Raw genomic sequence first — 15,851 nt, forward strand, 5'->3', positions numbered from 1 at the left:
CAACTCTTGCTGATATTGAAAGTCAAGCGCATTCTGTAAAACAGCCGGGATCAGAAACACTGAGACATATGGTGCAAGGCTTAAAAATCAGAATGGGTTTAGAACATAGCTAAACATTTTATATTAAAAAAGTTAACCGCATGATGCCTTACAGCAGCATTTTCTTTTAATGTAGTGACTCAATAGGCTGTGCAAACACAAACTTTATTGCATTTTTTGTAACATTGTTCCCACACAATTTTAAGATTTATAATTGCACCAAAGGAACAAAACATTGCTCTTCTTGGCTAGTCTAATCAGGTACAATACTAACTTTTTCACGACCAACTCTATTGAAAGTCAACTCTAAAACGACCGCCACCGCCAGTACGATCACTACCTCTGATAAAATTTGCATAACTTGAGGATTAAACCCCACATTCCACCATTCTTCAATATCACCTCTTTCCACCTCCACCATATCTGTGCTTAAATCACCCCTACTAGAACCCGCATCCATGCAGGCTCAACATCTGCAACTTTCTCTTTGATGGCCTCTTGACATCCACACTTGATAAATCACAACCTGTCCAAAGCTTTGTTATCCGCACTCTATTCCACACTAAGTTCTGCCCCCCATCACCCGTGTCTCTGCCAATTTCCATTCAAATTCTTCTTTGGTCTCACCCCGCCCTACCTTTCCAACCCTATGGGTTAGTGCTCTTTGGACTCTGGCTGCCTTTGCATCTCAATCTTCCTCCCTCCTTTCCACCATTAGTGACAAAGCTTTTATCCACTTAGGCCCGACACACTAACTCTCACCTTGCTACCTTGCTTCCCATCTTCAAAAACCTCCTCCAAACCTAACCGCTTTGATCATGATTTAGTCCCCTTTCCTAACTCTTTTACTTTGCTCAAATTCCATTTTCACCTTTGTGAAGTGCTTTCGAATGCTGAACTAGGTTAGCATTCGAAAGCACTTCGTCATAACGCCTTTGAAATGGACCGTAAGCTCAGGATTTCCGCATGCACTTGCACCTGCGCTAAATTCTGAACTTGTGATCTGTCAAGTTACTTACGAAAATGTTACAGCTGAAAAATTTTGAAAATTGAACAGTTTAATTTTCTATGATCGGAGTGTGCCGTTTGAGGTGTTTGAATTGATCGCCACCCTCATTCATAACTCAACTTCGTTAATTAAACATGCACAAGGTATAATCTGCTCCTCTGTTCTTACCTACTGCTATATATCAAATATCAAATTATTTTTTCTAGCTTCTGTAAAGATTGAAGTTTACCATCAAATTTAACTTAAAATTTTTAATAACAGAACGAAGATGTAATGAAGTTGGTGGAATGAAATTCCAATCCTGTAAAGTAATTGTAATTGATCTGATTACGGGATTAGATTCTGAAATGATCTAAAATCTAATTCTGTTTGATGATTGGAGCACCAGGCCCACGTGATCCGAGGTACGCTTCTGCACACGCTGCACATGCCCGACACTAGACTCCCTAAGCAAGTGCTCTACTCGGAGTCCGACATGGCAAGTAAGTCCCAGGTGGGCAGAGGAACCCTCAAAGCCTCCTTGATAAAGTGCAACATCCCCACCGGCACCTGGGAATCCCTGGCCCAAGACCACCCAAAGTGGAGGAAGAGCATCTGGGAGGGTGCTGAGCACCTTGAGTCTCGTTGCTGAGAGCATGCAGAAATCAAACGCAGACAGCGGAAAGAGCGTGCAGAAAACCAGACTCCCCACCCACCCTTTCCTTCAACCACTGTCTGCCCCCACCTGTGACAGAGACTGTAATTCCCGCATTGGACTGTACAGCCACCTGAGAACTCACTTTTAGAGTGGAAGCAAGTCTTCCCAGATTCCGAGGAACTGCCGATGATGATGAGGATCCTGGGATTCATGGACCATGATGCTGCCCTCGAGTACACAGCGTCAGACAAGTTCAGGAAGGTGGATCCCCATCAGGTAAGTTCGTAATTCTATTCGGATGCTGGTGGCATACTTCGTAGGTATGCCACCGACCGAAAAATCTGCCCTGCAAATGCAAGTGGTTATTCCTTTTAAAATAGCACAAGATACTGCAATTATTTTCACATATCAAAATTACATGGGTAACCTATAGTCAGCGATTGCTTTGAGTATCAATGAAGCACTGAATCTTCCCAGGTACACTGGTAACAGCAAACATGGCCTACCCCAATTAATAGAATTCTACTATGATACAAATGGAACAAGAAAAGGTGAAACTTTTAAGTAAGCTTGCAGACATCACTTTGTTACAGATGTAAAACAGTCTTTCAAAAATGTAAAGCCAAGTTATTTGATGCTGATTTGCTTCTGACCTGGGGCCAGAGCTGATGAGTACTTGACAATTTGTAAAGTTACATCACAAAACAATTAAACTCCAAGTGACCTAATCCTGTCCAACTGTTAACTAAACAAGAAAAGGAAAAGAGCTTCACCTCAGCAGGCTGTGTTATATATTACTTGATATAAAGTTCCCAACCTTATAAACAGTGCAGCAGCTGACTAAATGTGATAAACATCACTGAAAACGGATGCATTATAGCCCCACTGCAACCAAGAATGGGCAAATCACAAATGGTGAAGTAATTGCTCACTTGGGGGCAAAAGCTGTGGAAGAGCAGTTTTAAAAGAGCACAAAACCAACAGTGCAACTGAACCGATCACAAAAAAATTACAGGCCCGGAAATTGCGGACCCGATGACAGCGAACTGGCAGCGTTTGTCCTCATTTCGCCTTTGAAACTGACCGCAACTGCAGGAGTTAGCGCATGTGCAGCCTAATGCGGAAATCCTGAAGTTGCAGTCTCTTATTCACTGCTCCGACTGCTGTGTTGTGCCCCTCCACCACCCCATCCACGAGCCGGCAATCAGTGTAATCTCTCAAATCAGGGAAACTGACAAAAACGCCGCCTTTCCAGCAGTAGTTATGCTGTTAAATACCTCATTAAAAGTAAAACCCAAAGAGGATTAGGTGTAACTGGGGTTTTAACAGCATATTGAGTGCTAAAAGATTATGACCCTGAAAAACTAATTTTAATTTTGTGCTATCTCAAATTTATCCACTTTAATAAAAATTAAACATTTCAGAAATGTTAAAATATATTTTTTTTTAAGTTTGTTCATCTTTATTTCAGGTTTGCCTTGGGACACCATGTGAGTGCCCCAATCTTTGTTTTTCTCTCCCTAACATTGTTAGAAAGTTGGAATTTTAGGAACTTGCCCACTTCCTGGTTTGCCGTCTGTGAGAATTCTTCATTGTGATTGACTGCTTAGACAGCTTGTTGACATCACAACAGCTCTTTGCTGGGAATCCCCATTAACTTCCGCTGATTTCAATTACACGTCGATAAATCCCAAATTCTCGACATGATGGCGAGATCTTTGTGTGAAGCTTACTTCGTCGCCAGCACTGAGCACCTTTGCTTCGCTGCTGACTGCAAATTCTGGGCCATTAATTCAAATCTCTCGGAACGGGGTTGGAGGAGACATTGTAGCAGAATATTAGGTAGGTGCTCTGAACTTCAGATTTATTATATTTCCTTTTAATTTTTGCTCACCCAGTACCAGCAAACAAAACATGCTTCCAATTATGGGGAAGAGCATAACTAGAGGCTATCAACATAAGATAGTCACCAAGAAATCCAATAAAGAATTCAGAAGAAAATTCTTTACCCAAAGAATGGTGAGAATGTGGAATTTGCTATCAAAGGGAGTGGTTGAAGTGAGTAGTATAGACGCATTTAAGAGGAGGCTAGACAAGCATGTGAGGGAGAAGGGAATAGAGGGTTATGCCAATAGATTTAGATGAGGAAATACGGGAGGAGGTTCGAGTGGAGCATAAACGCCGGTATGGACTGGTTGGGCCGAATGGCCTAATGCTGTGCCATATATCCTATGTAATCCCATGTAGAACATCTTTCCCACTGAGCATGACGATCAAGCAAGCACTCCCAAATTCAGGTGTAGCATAGCTAAATGCAGAATGAAGCTCCCTCTACTGTGCTCCTGTAATGCGCCTTACTCCCACTTTTAGTAAAATGTGACATTTCCATTTCTCATGCTGGCTGTCCTTATAGGCTCTCTGAATTTAAACCCAACTGTGTGTCAAATTTTGAGTAGCTTTGAGCTGTCGACTTGCATGAATTAAGAACTGGGTCAATCGAGACTGACAAACATTTCAAGTAGGACTCTTACAGTAGGCAACAGAGGAAGTTTTCATCTCAGCAGTCTAATCTCGACTAAAAATCAGGTCCCACGAGATGAAAGGCTAGTGTGCCAACCAGTCCACTCAATTCACTGAAACGTCAGAATGTGCAATCTGAACTTGGCAGTTTTGAAGTCAAAACTTAAAAAAAAATATTAGATATTTGCAGTACCCCCAATATATTAGAGCATTAATTCCACCAATTAAGTGGTTGGGCTCAGGCTCTTATTTAAATTATCAACATTTACATACAAACGCCTATAGAAAACTTACACCCTTGGCTGATTTCAAGTCATTTCAAAAAGAAATTTGTATTTATATAGCACCTTTCATGACCACCAGACATCCCAAAGCGCTTTACAGCCAATACAGTATTTTTGAAGTGCAGTCACTGTTGTAATGTAGGAAACGCAGTAGCTGATTTGTGCTCAGCAAGCTCCCACAAACAGCAATGTGATAATCTGTTTTAATGATGTTGATTGAGGAATAAATATTGTCCAGGACACCAGGGATAACTCCCCTGCTCTTCTTTTAAATAGTGCCGTGGAATCTTTTACATCGACACCTCATCCGAAAGACAGCACCTCCAACAGTGCAGCATTCCCTCAGCATTGCACTGGAGTGTCAGCCTGGATTTATGAGCTCTGGAGTGGGACTTGAACCCACAACCTTGTGACGCAGAGGTGGGGGTGCTACCCACTGAGCCACTGGCTGACACAAATGCGTTATATATTGCATTTCTACATTGTCATCCATTCACAAACTTTTCGTCCAGTCAACAAACCGGTGGAAGCCTCCCCATTTTTGTCTTCTTGAGAGGTGAGATTCTCCCAAATATTTTAAAGAATAGATTTGTGTCACCAGCAGGTATCGTATGATTCACATGTATCCAGTTGCAGCTCAAATTCTGTTGTCCCAAGCTAGGTACCGTTACATGAAACAAGTTTTACCGCCCTCCTTGATTCTTATTCTTTACCTCTCCTGAAAGTGTCAACTCTTGCTGCGGTACAGTTTTGCCATCACTTATCCAAAGTGCCTGTTCTCCATTATGAGCCTAGATGGTGATTATTGGAAGATTTTTAAACCATGGTGGGGAGTGCGATGGAATATACAAGTCAAAATCATGAGGGGTCTGGACAGAGTAGATCGAGAGAAACTGTTGCCATTGGCAGAAGGGTCGAAAACCAGAGGACACAGATTTAAGGTGACTGGCAAAAGAACCAAAGGTGACACAAAAAACTTTTTTACACAGCGAGTGGTTAGGATTTGGTATGCACTTCCTGAAAGGTGCTGCAGGCAGACTCAATCATTGCTTTCAAATGGGAGTTGGAGAACTACCTGAAATGTAAAAAATTTGCAGGGCTACAGGAAAGGGTAGGGGAATGGGTCTAGATGAGGTGCTCTTGCAGAGAGCCAGTCGAGCTCATAGGAACATAGCAAATAGGATCAGGAGTAGGCCATTCGGCCCGTTGAGCCTGCTCCGCCATTCTATAAGATCATGGCTGATCTGATCTTGGTCTGATCTGATCCTCTCTGCATCTACCTTGTTGAGCCCCCTCTTGTATCTTGTATGTTTCAATAAGATCCCCTCTCATTCTTCTAAACTCCAATGAGTATAGGCCCAAGCTTCCTTCATAAGTCAACCCCTTCATTTCGGGAATCAACCTACTGAACCTTCTCTAAACTGCCTCCAATGTAAGTATATCCCTTCTTAAATAAGGAGATCAAAACTGTACACAGTACTCTAGGTGTGGTCTCACCAATACCCAGTATAGTTGCAGCAGTACTTCCCTGCTTTTATACTCCATCTGCCTTGCAATAAAGGCCAACATTCCATTTACCTTCCTGATTACTTGCTGTACCTGCATACTTACTTTTTGTGTTTCATGCACAAGGACCCCCAGGTCCCTCTGTACTGCAGCATTTTGTAATTTCTCTCCATTTAGATTATAATTTGCTTTTTTATTTTTACTACCAAAGTGGATAATCTCATACTTTTCCACATTATACTCCATCTGCCAAATGTTTGCCCTCCTATCTATATTCCTTTGCAGATTCTTTGTGTCCTCCTTGCAACTTGCTTTCCCACCCATTTTTTATCAGCAGCAAACTTGGCTATATTACACTCGGCCCCTTCATCCAAGTCATTAATATAGATTGTAAATAGTTGAGGCCCCAGTGGCACCCCACTAGTTACCATTTGCCAACCAGAAAATGAACAATTTATTCCGATTTCGGTTTTCTGTTAGTTAGCCAGTCCGTTATCCCTGCTAATATATTACCCTCAATCCCGTGAGCTTTTATATCTTGTGCAGTAACCTTTTATGTGGCACCTTATCGAATGTCTTCTGGAAATCCAAATACACCACATCCACTGGTTCCCCCTTATCCACCTTGCTCGTTACATCCTCAAAGAACTCCAGCAAATCTGTCAAACATGATTTCCCTTTCATAAAACCATGCTGACTCTGCTTGATTGAATCATGCTTTTCCAAATATCCTGCTACTGCTTCCTCAATAATGGACTCCAGCATTTTCCCAACGACAGATGTTAGGCTAACCAGTCTATAGTTTCCTGCTTTCTGCCTGCCTCCTTTTTTTAAATAGGGGTGTTACATTTGAGGTTTTCCAATCCACTGGAACCTCCCCAGAATTCAGGGAATTTTGGTAGATTACAACCAATGCATCCACTATCTCTGCAGCCACTTCTTTTAGGATGCAAGCCATCAGGTCCAGGGGACTTGTCCGCCTTTAGTCCCATTATTTTACCGAGTACTACTTCTTTAGTGATAGTGATTGTATTAAGTTCCTCCCTCCCTATAGCCTTTTGATTATCCACTATTGGGATATTTTCGGTGTCTTCTACCATGAAGACCGATACAAAATATTTGTTCAACGTCTCTGCCATTTTCCTGTTCTCCATTATTAATTCCCCAGTCTCATCCTCTAGGGGACCAACATTTACTTTAGCCACTCTTTTCCTTTTTATGTACCTGTAGAAACTCTTACTATCTATCTTTATATTTCATGCTAGTTTACTTTCATAATCTATCTTCCCTCTCTATGCTGGCTTTAATAGTTTCCCAATCCTCTGACCTCCCACTAGTCTTGGCCACTTTGTATGCCATTGTTTTCAATTTGATACCTTCCTTTACTTCCTTAGTTAGCCACGGATGGTATTCTCTTCTCTTAAAGTCTTTCCTTCTCACTGGAATACATTTTTGTTGAAAGTTATGAAATATCTCCTTAAACGTCTGCCACTGCTTATCAACCGTCTTACACCTTAATCTATTTTCGCAGTCCACGTTAGCCAACTATGCCTTCATAAATCGTTTTTATTTAAGATCAGGACACTGGCTTGAGATCCAACTTTCTCACCCTCCGTCTGAATTTGAAATCCAAACATGCTATGGTCATTCTTTCCTAGAGGATCCTTTACTATGAGATCATTTATCAATCCTGTCTCATTGCAGAGTACCAGATCCAGGATAGCCTGCTCCCTAGTTGGTTCCGCAATGGGCTGAATGGCCTCCTTCTGTGCTGTAACCATTCTATGATAAGATTGCAGAGACCAAGGCTTCCTCATTCAATGTGTCTCAGCACAACACAGACCAAGACAGGGCCCTACTGGCCTGCATGGTTCAGTCCTACATTGACATTAATGTTCCCTGTAAGCTGCACACAATCTGCAGACTTCCCGGCTTTTACACCTGAAATACCGCGCATGTGCAGAAGTTTAAAGGGACCACGAACGAAACAGGCCGCGCAGAACAAAGCGCAGTTTACAGGACCATTAATTTGTATCCATCTATAATAGACTTCTAATGTCAGAACAGTTGCTCAGCATCAGAAGTTCATTGCAACACCAAAAAAAAATCACAGGTAAATTGTACATTTGTTACATACAGAACAAAGGAAATTGGTGCAAAGCCATGCCAAAAAAAGTTATTTCTTTTTAAATAATTACAAACAATCTCTGGGGTCCGCGGTTGCCCAATTTTCAAGCTGGGATAGTAATACAGATAGCTAGTCACTAGTGATAATTGACATGTATTACAGATTTACTGAGAGAGAGAGAGAGAGAGAGAGAGAGAGAGAGAGAGGCGGGAGGAGAGGAGAGGAGAGGCGGGAGGAGAGGAGAGACGGGAGGAGAGAGGCGGGAGGAGAGGAGGGGAGAGGCGAGAGGAGAGGAGAGGAGAGGTGGGAGGAGAGGAGAGGAGAGGCGGGAGGAGAGAAGAGGAGAGGCGGAAGGAGAGAAGAGGAGAGGAGAGGAGAGGCGGGAGGAGAGGAGAGGCGGGAGGAGAGGAGGGGAGAGGCGGGAGGAGAGGCGGGAGGAGAGGAGGGGAGAGGCGGGAGGAAAGGAGGGGAGAGGCGGGAGGAGAGGAGAGGAGAGGCGGGAGGAGAGGAGGGGAGAGGTGGGAGGAGAGGAGAGGCGGGAAGAAAGGAGGGGAGAGGCGGGAGGAGAGGAGAGGAGAGGTGGGAGGAGAGGAGAGGCGGGAGGAGAGGAGGGGAGAGGCGGGAGGAGAGGAGAGGCGGGAGGAGAGGAGGGGAGAGGCGGGAGGAGAGGAGAGGCGGGAGGAGAGGAGAGGAGAGGCGGGAGGAGAGGAGAGGAGAGGCGGGAGGAGGAGAGGAGAGGTGGGAGGAGAGGAGAGGTGGGAGGAGAGGAGAGACGGGAGGAGAGGAGGGGAGAGGCGGGAGGAGAGGAGAGGCGGGAGGAGAGGAGAGGAGAGGCGGGAGGAGGGGAGGAGAGGCGGGAGGAGAGGAGAGGAGAGGCGGGAGGAGAGGAGAGGAGAGGAGAGGAGAGGAGAGGCGGGAGGAGAGGAGAGGAGAGGCGGGAGGAGAGGAGAGGAGAGGCGGGAGGAGAGGAGAGGCGGGAGGAGAGGAGAGAAGAGGCGGGAGGAGAGGAGAGGAGAGGCGGGAGGAGAGGCGGGAGGAGAGGAGAGAAGAGGCGGGAGGAGAGGAGAGGAGAGGCGGGAGGAGAGGAGAGGCGGGAGGAGAGGAGAGAAGAGGCGGGAGGAGAGGAGAGGCGGGAGGAGAGGAGAGGCGGGAGGAGAGAGGAGAGGCGGGAGGAGAGAGGAGAGGCGGGAGAAGAGGAGAGGAGAGGCGGGAGGAGAGGAGAGGAGAGGCGGGAGGAGAGAAGAGGCGGGAGGAGAGGAGAGGAGAGGCGGGAGGAGAGGAGAGGCGGGAGGAGAGAGGAGAGGCAGGAGGAGAGGAGAGGCGTAAGGAGAGGAGACAGAGGCAGGGGAGGTGGGGAAAAGGAGAGAGAGAGCGAGGGAGAGACAGACAGACAGACAGACAGACGGGGGGGTGGGGCAGAGAGAGAGCGAGACGGGGGGGGGGCAGAGTGAGAGAGATGGGGGGCGTAGAGAGAGAGAGAGACGGGGGCGCAGAGAGAGAGACGGGGGGGCAGAGAGAGAAAGACAGGGGAGGGCAGAGTGAGAGAGAGACGGGGTGGGGGTGTAGAGAGAGAGACGGGGGGGAGAGAAAGAGACGGGGGGGGCAGAGAAAGAGACGGGGGGGGCAGAGAAAGAGACGGGGGGGGCAGAGAAAGAGTCGGGGGGGCAGAGAAAGAGAAACGTGGGGGGCAGAGAAAGAGACGGTGGGGGGCAGAGAAAGAGACGGTGGGGGCAGAGAAAGAGACGGGGGGGCACAGAAAGAGACGGGGGGGGCACAGAAAGAGACGGGGGGGGCACAGAAAGAGACGGGGGGGGCACAGAAAGAGACGGGGGGGGCACAGAAAGAGACGGGGGGGGCACAGAAAGAGACGGGGGGGACACAGAAAGAGACGGGGGGGGCAGAGAAAGAGACGAGGGGTAATATGTCCTTACTATACAGTATAAATGTACACGAGGCCCATACTTGAGAGAAGGTCACTCTGTGACCAGTTACCTCTATTACCAAGACTCAAGTGATGAAGGTGGATGGAGCTTCCCCTTTTATACCTGAAAGTCCAGGTTAGGAGTGTCTCCCACAAGTTCACCCCTTGTGGTCAATGTTCTCAAGGTGTACAACTTGGGTCAGCTTATACATGGGTTACAATGATAGTTGAAGACAAGACATCACCTCCCCCCAAAGTCTTATTGGGATCACAGGTTAAGTCTCTCTGGTGGTTTACGCTCCCTTGCAGAGCACCTGAGTTGGGGCTCCGGTTGTTGGGTGCTGACTTGAGTGTCTGCTGTTTGTGGTGCCTCAGGCCTGTCCGTATTGCACACAGTGACTGGGCTCTCCTCCACTTGGTTCCGGTAACATAGAAACATAGAAACATAGAAAATAGGTGCAGGAGTAGGCCATTCGGCCCTTCTAGCCTGCACCGCCATTCAATGAGTTCATGGCTGAACATTCACTTCAGTACCCCATTCCTGCTTTCTCGCCATACCCCTTGATCCCCCTAGCAGTAAGGACCTCATCTAACTCCTTTTTGAATATATTTAGTGAATTGGCCTCAACAACTTTCTGTGGTAGAGAATTCCACAGGTTCACCACTCTCTGGGTGAAGAAGTTCCTCCGCATCTCGGTCCTAAATGGCTTACCCCTTATCCTTAGACTGTGACCCCTGGTTCTGGACTTCCCCAACATTGGAAACATTCTTCCTGCATCTAACCTGTCTAACCCCGTCAGAATTTTATATGTTTCTATGAGGTCCCCTCTCATTCTTCTGAACTCCAGTGAATACAAGCCCAGTTGATCCAGTCTTTCTTGATAGGTCAGTCCCGCCATCCCGGGAATCAGTCTGGTGAACCTTCGCTGCACTCCCTCAATAGCAAGAATGTCCTTCCTCAGGTTAGGAGACCAAAACTGTACACAATACTCCAGGTGTGGCCTCACCAATGCCCTGTACAACTGTAGCAACACCTCCCTGCCCCTGTACTCAAATCCCCTTGCTATGGAGTAAACTCTACGTCGTGTTCTTCCTCTGCTTCTTCTATGGGGTTGCTGAACCTAATTTTAGTTTGATCCACGTGTTTGCGGCAGATTTGACCATGGGTAAGTTTAACTACCAAAACCCTATTCCCCTCTTTGGCAATCACAGTGCCTGCAAGCCATTTGGGCCCTGCAGCGTAATTAAGGACAAAAACAGGGTCATTGACAGAAAGACATCGCGCCCTCGCATTCCTGTCATGGTAGTCACATTGTGACTGACGCCTGCTCTCAACAATTTCTTTCATAGCAGGGTGTATAAGGGATAACCTGGTTTTGAGCGTCCTTTTCATTAGCAACTCTGCGAGTGGAACCTGTGAGCGAATGTGGTCAGGATCTATTGGCCAACAGTAGGCGTGATAAGCGGCTTTGTAGGGAACCCCCTTGGATTCTGAGCATCCCCTGTTTGATTATCTGCACTGCTCGTTCCGCCTGACTGTTTGAGGCCGGCTTGAACGGTGCCGTTCTGACATGGTTGATTCCATTGCCTGTCATGAAGTCCTGGAATTCAGTGCTCATGAAGCACGGGCCATTGTCGCTGACCAAGATGTCCGGTAGACCATGGGCAGCGAACATTGCCCGTAGACTTTCTACCATGGCAGAGGATGTGCTTGAATTGAGAATGTCACACTCAATCCATTTGGAGTAGGCGTCTACGACAACCAAAAACATTTTTCCCATGAAAGGACCTGCGTACATGGATGCGTGACCATGGCTTGGCAGGCCAGGATCAGGGGCTAAGGGGGGCTTCCCTGGGTGCGTTGCCCAGCTGAGCACACGTGTTGCACCTGCGAACACAAAGTTCCAGGTCTGCATCGATCCCTGGCCACCAAACGTGTGACTTGGCAATTGCCTTCATCATGACAATGCCCGGGTCCTCATTGTGAAGTTCTCTGATAAACACCTCTCTGTCCTTCTGGGGCATGACTACTCGGTTTCCCCACAGTCGGCAATCGGCCTGAATCGAGAGTTCATCCTTGCGCCTATGAAATGGTTTAAACTCCTCGGGGCATGCCCCGTATGTGGCTGCCCAGTCCCCATTCAGGACACATTTCTTAACTAGAGACAGTAGCAGGTCTTTATTTGTCCAGACTTTAATAATCTGACGGGCTGTCACAGGTGAGCCTTCGCTTTCGAAAGCTTCAACAGCCATGACCATCTCAGCAGCATGCTCGGTAGCCCCCTCAGTGGTGGCTAGTGGGAGCCTGCTGAGTGCATCGGCACAGTTTTTAGTGCCCGGTCTGTGCCGAATGTGTCGTCATAGGCGGCTGACGTAAGTGGCCACCTCTGTATGTGGGCCGATGCATTCGCATTTATGGCCTTGTTGTCAGCCAAAAGGGACATTAAGGGTTTGTGATCTGTCTCCAGCTCAAATTTCCTGCCAAACAGGTACTGGTGCTTTTTTTTTTTACTGCATATACACATGCTAGCGCTTCCTTTTCTACCATCCCATAGCCCTTTTATGCCCGGGACAGACTTCTGGAGGCATAAGCTATCGGCTGTAACTGACCATTGGCATTCACATGTTGCAACACACACCCGACCCCATAGGACGATGCATCACACGTTAAAACTAGTTTCTTACATGGTTCATATAACGTTAACACTTTGCTGGAGCATAACAAATTACGTGCTCTATCAAAAGCCCTTTCCTGGCTGTCCCCCCAGACCCAATCGCGACCTTTGCATCGGAGCACGTGTAGCGGCTCTAGCAGCGTGCTCAATTTGGGAAGAAAGTTGCCAAAATAGTTCAGGAGCCCCAGGAACGAATGCAGCTCCATTGTGTTACGGGGTCTGGGTGCTTTCTGGATCGCTTCCGTTTTGGACGCAGTAGGTCTGATCCCGTCTGCTGCTACCCTCCTCCCCAGGAATTCTACCTCTGGAGCTAAGAAGACGCACTTCTCCTTTTTCAGTCGCAGCCCTACTCGGTCCAGTCTGCGTAGCACCTCTTTCACATTGTGGAGGTGTTCTTCAGTATCGCGACCCGTGATGAGGATGTCGTCTTGAAAATCCACCGTCCTAGGAATCGACTTGAGGAGGCTTTCCATATTTCGCTGAAAGATTGCGGTGGCCGAACGAATTCCGAACGGACATCTGTTATACTCAAACAACCCCTTGTGTGCCGTGATGGTGGTCAGCTTCTTCGACTCACTCGCCAGCTCCTGGGACATGTAAGCTGAGGTCATCTCCAATTTTGAAAAAAGCTTGCCACCGGATAGTGTCGCAAACAGGTCCTCCGCTCTCGGTAGCGGGTACTGGTCTTGGAGTGACACCCGATTGATGGTGGCCTTGTAATCACCACATATCCTGACCGACCCATCCGCCTTGAGCACTGGCACAATCGGGCTCGCCCAGTCACTGAATTCGACTGGTGAGATGATGCCTTCCCTCAGCAGGCGGTCCAATTCACATTCTATCTTTACCCGCATCACGTACGGCACTGCTCTGGCCTTGTGGTGTACTGGCCTGGCATCCGGGTTTATGTGAATCACTACCTTGGTCCACATGAAAATGCCGATGCCGGGTTGAAATAATGAGTCAAATTTGTCCAGGACCTGTGAGCATGATACTCGCTCCACAGAAGAAAGTGCATTGACATCGCCCCATTTCCAGTTCATGACAGCAAGTCAACTCCTCCCCAGTAGAGCGGGACCGTCCCCCGAGACAATCCAGAGTAGCAACCTGTTCTCCGAATCTTTGTGGGTCACGGCTACCGTGGCGCTGCCTAGCACCGGAATTATCTCCTTTGTATATGTCCGCAGCAGTGCGTCAATCAACAATAATTTTGGCCTCCTGGCATTGGACACCCACAACCTTTCGAACTGTTTGATACTCATCAGGGACTGGTTGGCCCCCGTGTCTAGCTCCATTAACACTGGGATGCCATTGAGGAGCACTTTCATCATTATCGGTGGCGTTCTGGTGTATGAACTGTATATGTGCTCCACATGAACTCGCTGAACTTCAGCTTCCAGCGATTTTCCCCAGTATTCATTTGATCTTGTAAGGCTTACATCGGGCCCGTCCTCCTCGTACATCGACCTGGCTGCAGGCTTCCTTCACATATGCGCCAAGTGACCGCTGACGTTGCAGTTTCTGCAGGTATATTGCTGATAACTGCAAGCTCTGGCTGGGTTTTTGCCTCCACACCTCCAGCATGAGCTGGAGGCCCCGTTGTTGGAAACAAAAGGTCCATTACCAGTCGATCGTCTCTGAAACTGTCCTTAAGCGCACCATTAACAGGTGTTGATGGCCCCATTACTGGCCACATTGTCCATTGTGATGGCATCAATCACCGTTTAGCTAGCCATTGTCTCTGTTGAATTCCCCCTTTGGGTTCGACTGCATGCTGGGGCATGTCCGATTGCCCTTGTCTGCCTAGAGAACTGTGTGCCGCGTTAACAACGTTGACTCCCTGGTCGTTTGTCGCATTTGAGCCAAGAATTTTGCCATAAATCATTCTGGTCTCTTCCTCCCCTGAGATAATTGTCTGGGCTATCATAGCTGCCGCTTCCAAGATCAAGTCTTTGGTCTCAATCAGTTTCCTGAAAACCCCAGCGTGCCCGATGCCCTCAATAAAAAAGTCTCGCAGCATCTCCGCTCTGCATGCATCTGGGAACTTACATAGGCTCGCCAGTCGCCGGAGATCTGCCACGATGTCTGGAACGCTTTGCCCTTCTCGCCGCCAGTGCATGTAAAACCGGTGTCTCGCCATGTGCATGCTGTTCACCGGTTTAAGGTGATCCCCAATCAACTTACTGAGCTCTTCAAACGCCTTGTCCGCCGGCTTCTCTGGCGCAAGAAGGTCCTTCATCAGGAAGTACATTCTGGATCCACAAACCGTCAGGAGATGAGCCCTGCGTTTGTCGGCCGAATCCTGTCCCAACCATTCCTTAGTGGCAAAACTTTGCTGTAGTCTCTGAATAAAGTTGTCCCAATCATCATCAACACAGTACCTCTCTTCTGTGCTGCTAGTGGCCATGCTCGCGTGGTTTAAATCCCAGTTTCTCGTCGCCAATAATATGTCCTTACGAGGCCCATACTTGAGAAAAGGTCACTCTGTGACCAGTTACCTTTATTACCAAGACCTCAAGTAATGAAGGAGGGTGGAGCTTCCCCTTTTATACCTGAAAGTCCAGGTTAGGAGTGTCTCCCACAAGTTCACCCCCTTGTGGTCAATGTTCTCAAGGTGTACAACTTAGGTCAGCTTATACATGGGTTACAATGATCGTTGAATACATGGCGGGGGGGCGCAGAGAGAAAGACGGGGGGGGGAGGGGGCGGTGGGCAGCAGAGAGGCGGGGGGGCAGCAGAGAGGCGGGGGGGCAGCAGAGAGGCGGGAGGGTGGGCAGCAGAGAGGCAGGGGAGGCAGCAGAGAGGCGGGGAGGGGCAGCAGAGAGGCGGGGAGGGGCAGCAGAGAGGCGGGGAGGGGCAGCAGAGAGTCTGGGGGGGGGGAAGCAGAGAGACTGGGGGGGAGCAGAGAGACTGGGGGGGGAGCAGAGAAACTGGGGGGGGAGCAGAGAAACTGGGGGGGGAGCAGAGAGACTGGGGGGGAGCAGAGAGACTGGGGGGGGGGCAGGAGAGAGAGAGATAGACAAGAAAGCCGACTGTCCACAGGCTTTTTTCATTCAATTAATAATCTTGCCAGCAGTCAGAGGTTAGCGAGCAGCATTCCATACACGCATTGAAGTATACTCTCAGAACACA

At 47.9% G+C, this 15,851-nt stretch overlaps 1 protein-coding gene across 12 annotated transcripts in view; it reads right to left on the minus strand.

The window, feature by feature from the left end:
* The window catches only part of sipa1l1 (signal-induced proliferation-associated 1 like 1), a 459,559-nt gene that overhangs the window by 272,156 nt on the left and 171,552 nt on the right, over positions 1-15,851 (minus strand). Inside the window, exon 1 of one of the 12 annotated variants that reach the window (XM_070878864.1) lies at positions 1,828-1,965. The exons of the other annotated variants lie outside the window; for them this stretch is intronic. The gene's annotated coding sequence lies outside the window, so the exon portion shown is untranslated. Of the gene's footprint in view, positions 1-1,827; positions 1,966-15,851 lie in introns of those variants that run through there. 12 annotated transcript variants of the gene reach the window in all.

Source organism: Pristiophorus japonicus, chromosome 4 (assembly GCF_044704955.1).
Source record: "Pristiophorus japonicus isolate sPriJap1 chromosome 4, sPriJap1.hap1, whole genome shotgun sequence".
Classification (NCBI taxonomy): domain Eukaryota; kingdom Metazoa; phylum Chordata; class Chondrichthyes; family Pristiophoridae; genus Pristiophorus; species Pristiophorus japonicus.